This window comes from Sminthopsis crassicaudata, chromosome 1 (assembly GCF_048593235.1).
Source record: "Sminthopsis crassicaudata isolate SCR6 chromosome 1, ASM4859323v1, whole genome shotgun sequence".
NCBI lineage: Eukaryota > Metazoa > Chordata > Mammalia > Dasyuromorphia > Dasyuridae > Sminthopsis > Sminthopsis crassicaudata.
Genome location: NC_133617.1, coordinates 86,892,392 through 86,905,782, shown reverse-complemented (window position 1 = coordinate 86,905,782; position 13,391 = coordinate 86,892,392). Strand labels below are relative to the sequence as shown.

At 38.7% G+C, this 13,391-nt stretch overlaps 2 pseudogenes; both read right to left on the bottom strand.

Moving 5' to 3' along the window:
- Nucleotides 1-5,819: 5,819 nt before the first annotated feature.
- LOC141552619 (smad nuclear interacting protein 1 pseudogene) lies at nucleotides 5,820-7,508 on the bottom strand (annotated as a pseudogene).
- A 4,043-nt stretch (nucleotides 7,509-11,551) lies between these two features.
- On the bottom strand, nucleotides 11,552-12,573 carry LOC141552608 (replication termination factor 2 pseudogene; annotated as a pseudogene).
- Between the last annotated feature and the right edge of the window lie 818 nt (nucleotides 12,574-13,391).

The following is a 13,391-nucleotide window of genomic DNA, read 5'->3' as shown; positions in this document are numbered from 1 at the left end:
TCTCCATCCATCCCAGCTTTTTTCCATATCAGAATTTTTCTTTTGTCTTTAGAACCTCATTGAGATCTTTCCATTTTTCCTGGTCTGAAGAATACAATAGTATCTTAGGTTGTTAGATCCCAAATAGCTTTGTTACAAAGCTTTCAAAGGAATTTTTTACAATCTAGCATGTAAATTAGACTGCCCAATTTCCTCTACTCAGATTCGACACTTTTTTCAGCAAGCTCTAATCCTTTTGTGATGTAACTTCTTAATCTCTCTGAGATTATATATGGATATGGCCGGGCTATAGAATTTTTGTTCTAAGAATGGCATTATACCCAAGAATGCCATTCTACAGTGCACTGGTACATTGTTTAATTTGCAGGTGAGATTGACAGGTCCATTCAACTTCCCCATGGATTACATAAAAAAACTGCTATATGTATAACTTCCCCCTCCCCCACTTCTCTTGAAATTTTTCATATACTGTCTCCTGGGTAAGTGCTGCTATTCTCTTCCTGCCTGTACCCTCACCCTGATCTTGGAATAAGTCAAATTATAAGAGGAGATGGTTTACAAAAATTCAGGTTACCAAAATCTTAATCATTTATATGATCTAGTTTAAAAAAAACAAAACAAACAAAAACAAAACTTGGTTGTCTTTCACGAATAAGGTCAAGGTATTATGTCTGACTGTGGCTAAGCAGAACTTATATTGATAAGTTCAAAAGACTCTACAAATCAGGTGCAAATACTGCATATGAACATTTGGAGTGGAGATCTAAACTTTAACATTTCATGTTCCTTTTGAATTACTGAAACCAGGCTTTGTTCATAGAGTATGCCCTAAATCTTCCCAAGATAATTTAAAAGGAAATGTTTCAGGGTCCTGGCATGGTGCTGGTTATACAGTTCAGGTTTTACAGGCACACAGTGAGTTCTGCACATGGTTTTGAAGACATTCAGTTTGATAGTCTAATACCGCTTCTTTCCACACTTCTTTGGAGTATCCCAAATGCTGACCTTGCTTTGGCAATGTGTGCACCAACCTCATATATAATCTGCAAGCAAAAATTCATATCCCAGCTCTTCCTCCATGTTATTCTCATCTTGTCTTCAAGTTAAATAACTTTCAAATCAATGAATGAACTGACCTTGATGCCATTTTTGAACTTGAAGACATCCAATAATACTAAAAACATCACTTCAAAAGTCATGGCAATAAGTTCATGGCCCTTCTTTTTTTTTTTTTTTTTTTTCCTTCAGTCCATTGGTGACTAGGAAAGTCCAAGGGCATCATTCACTTTTCAGAACTTGTGAGCATGCTATCATGAAACTGGAATATAATACTGATGAACCCTGGGTGAATTTTGCCCAAAAGCCATCACAACTGATCTTGGTCAAAGCCTTTGTCAGATCGAATGTTGTATACAGATCTCTGTTCTATTTCTAGGCATTTGTCCTAGAGTTAATGGGAAGAAAACCATAATTCGGCATTCCTCAGTCCTTTCTGAGGCAATACTAGCTTAGATGATTTTTCCCTCCTCCAATTAAAGAGAAATCTGACAAGAAACTTGTTGGCAATGATTGAGACCTCCCTTTGGTTGTTAGAGGACAACCTATTTCCTTTTCCTAAAAAAAAAAAAAAAAAAAAAAAAACTCCAATAATCTGTTGTGTTCCTCCTCTTTTCTGTATGATCAAGGCACAAAATAGTCATCAAATGTATTAAAGTTAAAGGACCATTTTTTCCAAATCACTAATTCTGTTTTTCAAGGCTTTGATTTTTATTCACTATCTTTAAATGAGTGGGATGAGTTATCCAGATTCTCTTGCCAAGTTTCCCTTTCCTTTTCCCATTTGCTTCTAGCTCTCTTGAGAGCCTTTTTAATTTCTTCTATGAGAGTCTTGTATGCTGAGGAGCAGATCATATCCCCCTTTGGGGATTCCTCTGGAGAGACAGTGTTTAGTCTCCTCTGAGTTTAAAGTCTGCACTCTATCCATATAGAAGCTATCAGTGCTTAGAGTGTGCTTTAACTTTGCTCATTTTGCCCCAAAGAGTCAAAAGAAAACTTACTGACAAGAAAGTCTTTTTTTGTTTTTGTTTGGGGGGGGGGGGGGCTTAAGGAGATGTGCATCCTCTCTGCCATCTTGGCTGGAAGTCTCCACTTTTATTATTTCTTATATTTTTCTTTTTCCAATTTTTTATATTATCTTTTTTAGTTTTCTACATGACCCATTTTAACTTCCACAGCCTTCAGTTGATGGGTCAGCCTTTCCATTATCTGTCCTAAAGTAACAATTTTCCTTGCCCCTCTACCTTAAAAATTCCTCCCTAAACTTTCCATCCTGCTATCTGGTTTCATTTTTTCCCAGATCCTGCTGTAGTTATTTTGACCAGGATTTTTTTTTCCCCCTTGAGACTTTACTCTCACTTCTAGGATATCACTATCCTTCATTACTGCAGTATTCAGACAATTATATTTCCTCTTAGTTCATCCATTTTGGTGAACTTCAACCAAGTTATGCAATTAATGGCACCGCTAGGGCTTACCTTGTTCCCAGGGTAGTGACCTAGTGTAATATTCTCTCTAAAATGTAATATTTTCTTGTTGGTTTTCTTGGGGTCTCTGGGAGCAGCCTTCCTTTTAATTCAATAATCACCCCAAATGCAGCCAGGTGTTAACGTTCAAATCCAAAGACTTCCTTTCCTGCAGCCCAGTTAGCTTTCTTTTTTTCTTTTTTTTTTAAAATTCCAAAACTTTAATTTAAAAGTGAGTAGCTATTTCATGTGATACAAACGTATATACATTTGTGAAAAAAATATATTCTGAATACTTTATTTCACTATTCAAAGACTGCTGGCAAAAACCTGTACATACTACATGGAAACTCTACTTTAACTTAACATTATTTCATTTCTTGGCCAAATAACTGATTTTTAAAAAGGGAGGGAAGTACTTATAAAATGTAAACATTTGTACTATTTATCAAATAATCATCCTGAAAGTCTATTTTTTAAAAAGTGATAAGATTTCCAAAACCTTGCTGCGTTGCATACTGATGTAAATACAGTAATAAAAATTCCATTTTAAAAAATCTAACACAAATGAAACTTTACAGACACAAGATATTAATTCTGCTTTAACTTATTAGTAAGTCAGGATAAAAGTTGCTTTTTAAATTGCAATTATTGAGATGCTGCTTGTCTGAGAGGATGAGGGGGTGGGTATGGAGAAAACATGTAATGAAAAATTTTGAGGAAATGGGATTCACAGAACTCAGAAGAACTTAAAATTGACTGCAGATTTCAGTAAGGAAGATTCAAGTGACCACAGTTCAAAAGTATTTTGGCTTTCACTTTGCTTTGGTTTAGACTGACCACCTTTAGAGTAGAAAAGGTACTTCAAACAAAGTAGTGAAGTCTGAGTTGGCAGAAGAGGAAACCAAACATCCTAAGTAAACACATTTTTTAGACAGAATTTAAAAGAACTATCACACATTTATCACTATTCCAGTTTAGAAGTTTACTGGTGATACCTAGCTTTAGAGCTAAAGGAGAATCACATTTCAGCCAGTCTTGCTCCCAAGCTCACTGTTCCCAAACTTCATAAAGAAATCTTCCATCAAAAACCCTGAATCCAGGACCCATTACTCATTTATCAAGAAAACCTAGTACAAAAATATCTCCGTGCTGCCAGTATGTAGTCAAGTTGGTTTTCTCCATGCTTTATTGATACATCCATCAGGATCTAGGCTAGAAGGAAAACCTAAAGCTATTTTGCAGCAGCAAGTGATCTTAGAACCCACTGGCAATCAGTGGAGCAACACAATGATCAGAGAGGCACCAGAGTAAGAGACACAGAGCAAGAGCAGGCCAAGGGAAAACTCAGTCTCATTAAAAACACAAAATTGGGTTCTAGATTTGCAAACACTGGATCCTGGACATTAAGCAAGGAGTAGCAAAGTCACTGGAGGGAAAGAACTAGTTTTGGCAAATTACTAAATTTTTTTTATCTTTTAACTTTAAGCTTATTAAATGTTCACAAAATGTTTTCCAAGGCTTTGTCTCCTAAACTGGACAAGGAACACTAAATCCCACTCCATGTCACCACATAGCAGTGGTCAATATTGATGTCTGATCATCCCTAACAAGATACTTTGAGGGGAAAAAAGCAGGGATAAATAACCAACATGCAGAGATAATGTCAGTCTCATACATTTCAATCTTAGGACTAATTAATAGGAAAAGTGTTTAACTTTCTACTTTTTCTCTCCCTTGTCAGTACTCTGGTAAGTGGTGCTTGTGTAGATAGAAATAGCAAGGTTTTTTTAGGAGGGTAAGAGAGGAAGGGCAAAGCTAATCCATGTACTGAATAACCAGGCCTTGGTTTATAGAGCCAACTATACATAGCATTCACAAAGCTTCTTTACACTCACTGGTAAGGATGAACTTTGCTCCCAATTTAGAAAGCACTGATGCTTAAAAATGCTCAATACTTTTTTTTTTTTTTAATGGATTAATGTTCTGGAATTTATTTCATGTCATTTCCACTTCTTTCCCTCTCAATTACCATTTATTTCCACTTCAAAAAATTTTTTTTTAAATTTAAAGTTTGTTAAAAAGTAAAAAATGTAAAAAACCTTTATGCTAGAAAAGTATTACTCTTTGGGGCTGAGTAGGGCTACATTTATAAATTATCTTATTGTGTAATTCCCACACTATATATAAATGAGATTCTGCTATTGAAATAACAAGGTGATCTATGCCTACTCATAATGTAGTATTCCATTTACATTACAAAAACCATTCAGATAAATGTAGAACACACCTCCAGCCTGCACCCACACATGGCTCTCATCCAATTTATATATACAACATATGTACACAGACAAAATTTGCACACATTTGAGTTGGGAAAGATTAGTAGATAGGTGTTTTCCTTGCCTCAGCTCCTCCCTGCTTATGGGGTGGGGGGAGAAAATGATGGCAGACATGGCTTTTCAGGATATTAAAAAAATACAGTAATCAGAACAAAAATTTCTCTTTAGCTAGCATGCGCATGTAATTAAAATGAAGACTGCTGCAACATCTGAGGTAATCCTCCTATATAAGTGACACTATGAATTAGGAGGAAAAAAAAGTGTACCCAGGCTACTTTGAGAAATATAGAATCCTCTTATGTAAGAAACAGATCCATGGCCCATTTCAATTTCTTCTCAATGACCACGATTTTATTGCCCTGTCATATATTTCAACAGGACCCAACATTTGTCTGCATGAAAGCAGACAATGAAGTCATTAATGTGTGGTGAAATTCTCATCTCCAAAGACTAAATAATGAAATAGCTTTCTATGATTCAAAGTTAACTGGATTAAAAATTCAGTTTATATATATAATGAGGGCTTGTTTTGATGACAACCAAAACTTGGGCCAAATTCTGTCTAGATATTTACAAAAACATAAAATGTGAAACTGCTGGTCCATATTTCTTAATATCACTGTACAAAGGAAATAGTTGCACAAAGAGAACATGCTACGCTTCTCTTCTTAACCAAAGGTCTACAGTTACCAGGCAATAGTTTCCAGAGCACTACATCCAGAAAAGGAACACTGGGAAATGAATGTAAACTGTTATTTTTACCTTCTGAATCCAATTCTTCCTGTGCAACAAAAAATTCGGTTCTACACACATATATTGTATCTAAATTATACTGTAATATATTTAACATATATAAGACTGCTTGCCATCTGGGGGAGGGGGTTGGGGGAGGAAGGGAAAAAATCTGAATAGAAGTAAGTGCAAGGGATAATGTTGTAAAAAATTACCCATGCATATGTACTGTCAAAAAATGTTATAATTATAAAATAAAATAAAAAAGTTAAAAAAAGTTTCCAGAGCACCAATTCATGCCACGCCATCATGCTTCTACTATATGTAATGGACAACTGTTATTGGTGAAATTCTTCTGAAAGCAAATATCCACACTTGTGTGGCTAACGGATCACAGAAATAAGTTCAACCAAAACCACAAATCATCAAATTTCTTAAATGTTAACATAAGCTGATCAGCAACAGAGGAAAGACAAGGCAATAAGAAGCACCAAAGAACATTTAAAGAACAGAGGTTCTTTAAATCGCAAGTCCAGGCCTTCCACAAAAGGAAAAATTCTCTTAGCAGCTACAGGAGCTTCTTCTCAATTTGCTAGCTGTCAGATATCTCCTCCTCCTCATCTTCATCTTTTCTATCCACCTCAGAGGTGTCTGAAGACTCATGAAGCAGTACATATTCCCGGCTACTAAACCCAAATTTGAGCACATCCTTCTCCTTTAGTTCATAGTAACGCTGTGGCTCAATACACTGGTTGTTCAAGAAGGTCCCATTGACTGAACCAAGGTCAATGACATATGGCCTTACCCTTCGGCCAACTGTTCCATCAGCACGTGTGTATTCTACAAGCCGATACTGAAATACCGCATGCTGCTTTGAACAGGAGGGATGATCAATAGGAATATCTGCAATCCGCCGGTGTCGGCCCAGAAGATAAGCACTTTGTCTGTGGATGTACATGACAGGAAGAACCTCATCATTCTTAAAGGGGTAAAGACGCCAGCGTTTCTTTGGAATCCGTGCTTCTGGAGGCTCGCTATACTTGATCACTACACCTCGAAACATGTTGGTATCCTTCAGGAGTGCCCCTGATAGTTCAAAGCTGGGTTTCTCTTTATTCGCTGGATCTTTTCCTTTACTACGACCACCAGCACACTGCAGAACAGTCTCCTGATTCTCATCACTGCTGCCACCCACATCTCTTTTCTGGCGACGACGAGCATTATAAAACTCTCTTTGTGCTTCTTGTTCCTGTAGGTTCTGAGTATCTCCGTCCCACCCACCACCAGGCCTCTTACTGGTGGTCTTCCTCTGGTTGGAATAGCTCCGCTGTCTGTCCCGGTCACTGTTTCTCTCTCTCCTGTGTTCTGGTTCTGACTGCTCCCTGGCTTGCCTTTCCTCTCTTCCTCTTCGGGGATGACTTTCACTTTCCCGTTCCCGCTTCACCTTGACTACAGGATGATGAGGGTAACGGCTTCTCTTACTTGGAGGAGATCTGCTTCTTCTCTCAAAGGACTGGTTTTTCCTTTTGGGAGGTGATCTACTGCCACTGCCAGCACGGTAGCCCGAGGCACGAGCGCTGCGGGCTCGTGGGGCTGGGGGCGGCAGTAGCGCCTCTTCCTCCGGCGCCGGGCTCGGACTTCCGCCCCGGCCCCGTTCCTCTGGGTGAGAGTGGGACGCAGGGGTCAGGCTGCGCCGCTCCTGCTTCACCAGCGACAGATCCGGCACAAGCACTTCCTCCCCCGCCGCTTCCCCTGGCTTGTCCTCCCGCCGGCGCCGCAGCTGCCTCGGCTCCCGCTCGAGAGTCGCCTCCTTCATCCTCGCGGCCCCGGGCCAGTAGGCTCCTCAGTGACTGCCTGAGCGCGCACCGTTTCCGGGGAGGCTTCAATTCTCCTTCCGTCAAACGAAGTCGGGTTCCCGGAGGACCCTGGAGTGCTGTTTGCACCCCCTGACTAGAGCTGCTGACAATAACACGACTCTGGGTGAGAAGCCGTGGTGTGCCTCGGCTGTAAGCTCAGGCTGGATGAAGTCTCGCCCCTATTTCGGAGATGAGGCAACGGAGGCAAGCCAACCCGAAGTGAATTGCCCAGATTCCCCCGTTAGCGATCCTTTATCTCCTTCCAGGGCTGGGCAGCTTTCTGGAGGCCTTTCAGTCTGGCCTTGGACCCGCCTGCCTTCTCTGACTTCTGAATGTCCCCCTCTGAATCCTGGCTGAAGCTCCTGACTTATATGTGCTCTCTCACTATAGGTGTAAACTCTACTACTAAGTACATGGCCTGAACCAGAGAAGTGTTAAGTACCAGGCTAAATGAGATAACTGTGGTCTGTCAATTTCACTGAGTTATCACCTTGTTTCAAGTTCTGGTGGGAAGGCGTTATCCGGAGAGCTGAAGGACTGCACTCATTGTGTGCACAAAATCGGATTGCTGAATAAGACAACCCCAGTCTTTGAGGTTCTCTTATTCCTTTCACTGGATCCCACAATTTCAGAACTATACATGTTGATGGTCAATTTCCTTAATCTTAACATGATGTAGAAAAAACATTTCTTTTCAGAAAGTGAAACATTCTTGAATGGGCAAACAAGTCCCTATCACCTCCAGCTTGACCTTGACTTCCGTGAATGTAACTTGCCAACATTGGATAGTTCTACAGAGGTAGCTGGTGGGATCAATAGGCACAGAACCTTTATGCTCTTGCATGTATTCCAACAACTAAAGTTAGAGTATCAAAGACAAGAGTGAGAATAGATCAGGCTCAACTGATTTTCAAGGAAAGCTACAAATAATAAAGGCAAATGATCCCTTTAATCTCTGCGGGACAGCAACTAATTCCTAATGGACCATGGGGAGATGCTAATTTCTAACTCAAAACCACTGAGCTAGTTTCAATTCCTGCCAGTTATGATTTTTTTTTGTTCCATTCTTCTATACTATTAAAAACTAATTACATTTTCAATTATAATGCCAGAGAAACTGAGGCAAGATAGAGATTAGTTTTTAATAGCTTATTTGAAAGGGAGAGATTGTGCTGGGGGCGTGATGCCCCAACGGCTGATGCCCAAAGCACCCAGCAGTTAATGTGTTCTTCTCATGAAGCATACATACACATGGCTTCAAGCTACCAGGGGTAGACTGAGGCTAGGGCAGTCAGAGCATTGAGAGCCAGAATCAGACAATCAATCTGGTTCTGACAGGGTGGGGAGAGGCAGCTGACATTCTAAGATGGGATAAAGAACAATGACAGAATGGGGGAAGGCAAGGGACATTCTGTTAAATAGGGAAGGGCTGAGGTCATAATGTCTAAGAGTTCTTTCTCTTTATCTGGATCATTATGATTAGGAGGGAAGGGGGGGGTTGGGTTCAGGATTGAGCAGAAGAATTAGGAATTGAGGCTGAAGAATTCAAGGAAACCGAGTCAGGATGATAAAAGGAACTGTGGCACAACACAGTTCTGGGTCTTTTAGCTATTCAAGGCAATCAAGAGGTCTACTTGTGCCCATGCTAATAACTAACCTTGCTTGGAGAAATGTAGCTCATTTAACTTTTCATTAAATTTCAAAGTAACAGTTACAAGAATACACCTGGGAAAGATAATCTGAAAGATTAGTTCATGGCTACAACTGTCTACCAGTGAGCTGAAATACATCAGTAGCAAGCATGGTATGGAAGGAGGCTCTCCATTCAGAACTTGTTATTAAAATCTCATCTTTGAGCGATATTGTTTCCATAGATGGTGGTAGTAATACCATAACTCACTGGAATCTCTAATTCAGTGCTCTCTACCCATAACATTTATCCCCTGAACCAGAGTGCAAGACAACTTGACACATTATGTAAAAGTTCCTTCCCTTAAAAAAAAAAATAAATAAATAAATTGTTTTTTTTTTTGTTTTTGTTTTTGTTTTTGTTTTTTTTTAACAGTTTTTATTTACCAGATATTTGCATGGGTAACTTTATAACATTGACAATTGCCAAACCTTTTGTTCCAGTTTTTCCCCTCCCCCAGATGGCAGGTTGATCAATACATGTTCAATATGTTAGAGTATAAATTAAATACAATATATGTATAACTGATCAAACAGTTTTATTAAAAAAAAAAAAAGTTTAAGCAAATAGTAGTTACTGAAAATACTTTTTTTTTTTTTTTTTTTTTTTTTTTTTTTTTTTTTTTTTTCTCTAGTCAGACTTATGGAAAGGTCATTGATAAATGACTTCTTCCTAATTCAGGAACCAATGAGTATCATTCAACCACAGTGTTGAAATGTGACCTGAGTGATCAATGGGATTTTTTCTGAATTATCAGGTAGATAGACACGCCCATTTAGAAAAACTGCAATATAGCTACCTTTCATGTTGCTGAGCCACTGAAATTTTAGCAAACTTCTGACTTGTCTTAATCTGTTCACTATCTTTCTATGAAGACCATAGGAAACATAATAATCTGAATTTTTAGTTAGTGAATCACTGGACTAAGGGAGCAATAAACTGGCTTCACCCGTCCTATTGAAGATGATACTTCTGTCAGGGAGACTGAGTCCATTATTGACTGCTTTGTGGATCCTCATATTTAAGAGGACATTTAGGGACCACTCTGTTCTTGAGGTAGGAAATTTAACACAAGGTAGACTGAGGCACAAGTCTGAGTACATTCAACTTATTGACAAAGCATGAATTTAACACTGAAATCTTAGCTTCTGCAGCAAAACTAAGATTTCCTCCCTCAAAATGAAGGGAGAATAGTTTTTATGAAGTCTTGGGAAATGAATATAGAAAGGCTAAAGGCAGAAGAAAATTGATTGGATAGAAACCAGAAATAAGGGCTAATAATAACTCCTTCCTTTCACTTCAAATTCTGCTTTACACCAAATTGGTATCATTTTCATATCTATTCTGTAAAGTGTTATGCTTTTTCCATTTCATCAAATCTATTTTGTAGGGAGTTATATGCCTTTCCCATCCCTTCTTGCAAAGATCTCATTTCCTTTTCCCATTTTTCTTCTCCTTTGAAATCCTTTTTTCAAATCTTCCAAGAAAGCACTGAAATGGGCTTTTCCTTTAGGAACCTCAATATTTTGAGGTCTGTTCTCTCTCCATAAAAGCTGTCTATAGCAATTTTTTTTTTTTTTAAAAAGCTTGAACCCTTCTCTTAATGCAAAGGTGCCACAGCTGCTTTAGTTTACTCTGGGGCATTTCTGCTGATTGACTTCCAGTGCTGGGTAATCTCTGCTAGGAACTCCAGTTCTTCCAGGGTTCAGTAGTTTACAATTTTTTTTCTAAAAAATCTGCTAAATCACCCACTTGCAACCAGGACAGAGTAGCCTAAAAGGGTCACAGAAGATTCCCAGGTGTGTGAAAATTGCAATGCTCTGACTCTTTGCCCTGGGCTCCCTGTGCTGAGTCTGGGCTTGGCAGGCTGGAAGAGCTTCAGGCCTTTTTGAAATAGGAGGACAATCTTCCTCTGGAAATGTGATGTGCACCAAATAGTTGTGGCTTCTGTGACTCCAAAACCAGTTTGGAGGCTTAATCTGCTGTTGGTCTGAGAAAAGGTCAGAGGAGGTCACAGAAAGTGATGTCTGCTCTCCACCATCTTCAACCCCCTTCTTTCTTCCTTTGAGTAATAAATGTTCATTGTTTGATTCCAGCTGCATCTGCAAGAATTGATAGCTAACCAGGCATCCTTGAAAAATAGCTTGGTGATCTAAAATACTACAGCAGACTTCCTGGTGTCTACCTGCCTCCTTCAAAAAGCAACAGATTTCTTTGCAAAAATAGGACAGTGATTAACAGAATTGGATTTAGGGTCCTTATAGGTTTGGAGAATATTTAAATTTTCAATTATCTGAGCATCTACCATTTTTCCTACATACTCAATAATTATAACTATTATACTTCAAATATACAAGGGCAAGTTTGTAAACACTTTTCAAAACATAACAAACCAGATAATCAGATTACAATGGCTAGTCTATGTGAAAAATATTCTTCTTTAGGGAAGAAAAGCTGCAATCATACAGAATAGTACTTTAGAAGCAATATTATGTGTGAATAACCCAATTGGAAGATTCTTCCTTAGAGCGTTTGGCTGAACTGTGTGTTGTAAAAATAGATTTGTAGGCCTCTGATTCTTCACTGTCTGCTATGGATCTCTTAGTGGTTCCAGAAGATGATTTACTGATTTTTCCTGAAGAATTTCCATTTGTTCCTGCAGTTTTCTGACTAGAAATGAATTTCTTCTCTTTAGAATTTAAGCTTGTTTCTTCATATTTTAAACCCTTACCTTTTGATGGTCCTGGAGATTCTTTGGTGACATCTAACTTAGAAGCTGATTCTATAGCCTTGGGCTTCTTGAATTTCTTTTCCAATTTTATTTTGAGTCGTCTGTCTTCCATTCTCTTCTTTAATACATCTACATCCTCTTTATTGCCATTAAGTACAATGACATCATCTTCTTGAAAAGGGACACCACATGTATGGCAAACTTCAGCTTTGATTTCTTTCAAGGCTCATTCAGAAAATACACAACCACAGCAGCGTAAGAAGCAAAACCTGTGCCGACCATTCATCTCCAGACCTACAACAGGGCAAATAAATTGAGCACGCTGGAGGTCATCATATTTATCACCTTTCGTATTTCCTTTATCACCACTCCAGGATGGATTATCAGAGAGTTTCAGTTCTGTCACATTCTTAATACTCTTAATGTGAGATGCTGCCTGCCCAAGAGTTTTGTCATTAGATTTGTCCAATAAAAACTCAATGACTGCATCTTTGTTATAAAGTCTGCCAAGTTCACAAGCTACTATTGGTCTTCTTAGAACTTCTTGACTTAATGTACAATAGTTCCATTGGGCCACTAATTCGGCATTTTTGTCAACCTTTTCCACCTTCTTTGGCCCCTTCACCAGCTCGTGCCTTTTGGGAATCGTGCCCCCATCGCAACCCATCTCTTCAGCACTATTCATTTCCGCAATTTGCCCTGCCTTTTATCCTAGCAGAGCTTGGGCTAGTGACAACTCGGGGGCCTGCAGGGAAATCTTCAACCAATGAAGTTGGTCCTCTTAAAGGTGTAAACTCACCCCCAGAAGTCCAAAGGTGGAAACGCCTTTCAAAGGCCTGAAAAAAGGTGTGAATTCTGAGCTAGAGAATTGTTTAGACAACCTGATTAGCACCTTGTAATCCTAACAATAGGACTGCTGAATATATGAACTAAGTTTAGAGACAAAGAAACCTGACTTAGCTCACTCATGTATTTCTTATTGATCCTCCTTACAGCTGACTGGTTTTGTCCTGTAACTAATTTTTTTTCTCCCCAAGGGGGAGAAACCTGATTTCACTAACTCCAGATCTTCTGTAGATAATGAATTGGAGTGCTCTCCTAAACATCTTCCACATTAAAATAACAATTTTTTTTTCCCTCCTAGAAAGACTTAAGGCCAGCATAAGAGTAGCTTGAGTGAGTTTAAAACCTCCACTATATAAATGTATGTTGAATCTACAATATTTACAATTTGAAAGGATGCACTGGAATTAGATTTAGGTAAAGATCTAAAGCACCATAAAAGCATGAAATAATTACATTTATAGTTATGTTTATCTTTAAAAAGCAGGGAGGGAAGCTGAGGAGATTCTAAAACTATAATAGATGGGCAAAGTTCATGACTGAACAGAATTAAGAGGGATGACAAAACAAAATACAGTTTTAATCTGAAGCTTTAGTACACAAAATGAAAATGGAAGCTAGAGTTAAAAGTTGCTCATTAGAAAATATTTGAAGTTTCCTCAATATAAGAATTCA